This window comes from Propithecus coquereli, unplaced genomic scaffold (assembly GCF_000956105.1).
Source record: "Propithecus coquereli isolate 6110/MARCELLA unplaced genomic scaffold, Pcoq_1.0 Scaffold2, whole genome shotgun sequence".
Classification (NCBI taxonomy): domain Eukaryota; kingdom Metazoa; phylum Chordata; class Mammalia; order Primates; family Indriidae; genus Propithecus; species Propithecus coquereli.
Genome location: NW_012144966.1, coordinates 20,579,951 through 20,583,356, shown reverse-complemented (window position 1 = coordinate 20,583,356; position 3,406 = coordinate 20,579,951).

The window sequence follows — 3,406 nt, the reverse complement described above, 5'->3', positions numbered from 1 at the left end:
AGAAAATTATAAAAGACAAGTATGATTGCACATTTATTCGCCTTTGTTTTTTTGACAAATTTGAAAAGCAATTACATAAAGTAATGTGCACAAAATTGAATAGACTTAGAAAATGTTGACAGAGTAATGCCTCCTTGCCCAAGATGCCCACATATCGATCCCTGATACCTATGAATATGTGTTTCTTTATACGCAAAGTGCATAATGACAAAGATGGCATGGAGATATCATCACAAATTAGTGGAAAATCATGGATTAGTCTATGGGTGGCACTCAGATAATTGGCTATACACATGCAAAATTAGATTAGATTCTTACTTTATAAATAAAAATACCAAGAAATGATTGCTAAATTGCTTTATGTATTTCTCTCCCATAACTCCTTTCTCCACATTTCTCCCTGCTCCAGCAGACTTCTAAAAGGCTAGAGTCCCTCTAAAATTCACCACAGAGATGACAAAATCTGTTATGGACAGGGCTTTTTTGGTGACAGTAAACCAAATTTCTGAGGCCTGTAGCCACTTCATCACTTATATTTAATTATTTTCCAGACATAGAAAAGTAGCTGTATTTGGGGAACCATGTCTAAAAGATTTGGGGACAACATTTGGCTGGTGACTTCATTTAGAGAATTTCCTGTTGGAGACACTTGTACAAGACTTTGGTTTTGTATTCCTACCAGAGTTGGGGTTTATGAAAATTAATAGAAGGGCTGTGATTCAAAATTAAGGGGTATGGTGGATGACAGAAGTACAATGCCAAAAAATTCTGCACAGTCTGGATAAATAGGTTCATTCTAATGAGGTATAATTTAACACGGACAAATATTACATTCTGTTCTTAGACTTAATAATTTATATGCAGAATAAAAGCAGTATGAGAAAAATGTAAAATATTAAACTTTTTAGTTGAACTTATAAGTGAGTCAGTAATATGACCCAAGTGATTAAAAAGTTAATACAATCTTAAATTGCATTAAAATGCAACATATAGTCCAGAAGGAGTGAGTCTTTAGGCTTACTCTACTGTTCTTTGGCAAGGGCATTCCTGAGTATGATGGCTGCAGAATTGGATTTGTTTTTAAGAGGCCATTTTTTAAGAAACAATAATATTTGAGCAAGCAGAATGTTGAGAGATAAAAGTCATTGGCTCAAAATATTTACCACTATGTTCCAAGTACCAATATAATGCTAGTCAGTGCACCACAGAGGAAAACAATTAAAGATATTTTGTTATTTTCTCAATTATTTTTGCCTCTCCTTGTAAAATGATTATATTTCCTTTCCTATTTACTTCAGGATTGGCCATTTGGCTCTGGAAGTGACCTGTGCAAATTACAAGTGCTACCCCTGAGTTGGAAGCTTTAAAATCCATTGTGTGATTTAACCACTGTGTTTTTTTTCTTTCTCTCTCTCTTCAGCCACGCTGTCCCTAAGGAATCATCTCTTTCAATGAAGAACACGTGTGCATTAGAGCCACTGCCACCCTGTAGCCAGGCTAACAGATATCACATGAGAAAAATAAATCGTTGTAGTTGCAAACATTGAGCTTTTGAGAGCTGTTTGTTATAGCAACATAACCTAGTAAAATTTGACTAATATTTTAAGGTTGCTTTGCTAAAAAACAGGATATTTAGGGGGTTCATTGCCACCAATTATCTGAATGGGTGACACATGGAAAAATTGTTAGACTTCCTTTTGAGGTTTTAGCAAATGCTGTAGGCAATGGGTCATAGGATAGGCTAATATATGCTCCAATACCAAAGAGATTTAAAATCTCAGTAGCTTAACCCAACCACTCATACTACTTGCTGATGCACATCTGTGCAGGGTCTCCTCATGCAGAGACTCCTACTAATGGATGCTCCTTCACTATTTTGTGGATGCACCACCTAAAACACATGACATCTCAGTCATTAGAACAGAGGAAGAGGTAGTTGGAAAGGCATGCACTGGCTCTTCTATGCATTGGTTCAAAAGTGCCACACTTCCCTTCTGCCCACAGCTTTTTAGCCAAAGTAGTCACATGGCCACATTAAACTGTGAGGATACTAGAGAATGTTAACCAGAAAATACAATATCTGATAAGCATTATGTCTTTCTCACATGAGTATATAATATTAGAAGACAGACAGACAGACACACACAACACACACACACACACACACACACACACACACACACACACAGAGTTCTCCCTTGGTATCTGTGGGAGATTGGTTTCAGGACCTACCATGAGTACCAAAATCTACAGATGCTCAAGTCTCTGATATAAAATGGCATAGTAATCTAGGCAAATTTTCCTGTATAATTTAAATCATCTTTAGATTACTTATTATACCTAATAAAATGTATTAACAGATGCTATGTAGATAGCTGTTATACTGTATTGTTTAGGGAATAATAACAAGGAAGAAAAAGTCTGTACATGATCAGTACGGACACAATTTTTTTAATATTTTTGATCTGTTGTTGGTTGATCCCATGAATGTGGAACCCATGGATATGAAGAGCCAGCTGTATATGAACTCTATCATAATTATATATGGTATTAAGGTAGAAAAAATTACCTTAAGATAAATCCCCCACGGGGTGATCAAAAGAGAGTTTATAACCATTAATAAGACATGTGATATAAGATATTTATGGGTCTAATTCCTGTTTAGATTTTGAGGTTATATAAACCTCAATTGGAGGAATTCATAGGTTTTAATGAAATGAATAAAATGAAAGCACAATATAAGCAACCTTAACTGACTTTAAAGTGAATATCAATATAGGTAACAAAAGAGTTTTACAGCATACTATATAATTATAATAACACTTTATCACACTTTATAGAATTATTAGGAAAACTTATTTTAGTCTCTACATTTTTCTTTTATATACAAACACCATTCTAGTCTTATAGTGCCATGTAGTTTCCATATTATGAACAAAAACTTTCTAATTGTTACATCTCCTGAGAAGATAGTTTTAGAATCAAACATCTACAAGATGCTTTTGTTAAGTGAATCTTTGTTTTCTTTTGGGGTCACCAAAGCTGTTAATTTAGGTATTTACTCGACTGTATGAGTTAGTTGATATTTAATATTCAGTTGGAAACAATGAAATAACCCACCAATCTTGATACATGGCCAATCTAGAATTAGAAGTCCTCCATCTAATCATTTAGCCTGGTTTGCATCAAAGACTAAATATTTTGAGGTAGACCATATATTCTTTATGGAGGTTAAAGGATTTTGAATTAAGCAAATATATCAGTGAAATATTTAGTGAAGTTGATATTCTTCTGTTATTAAATGAAAGATCATTCTGTAGTTTATTTTACACCAGAATATATCATTATCTTTAGGTTGGAGTAAGACACTATTTATCTGCAAGATTAGTGAGACTTTTTTTAAAAT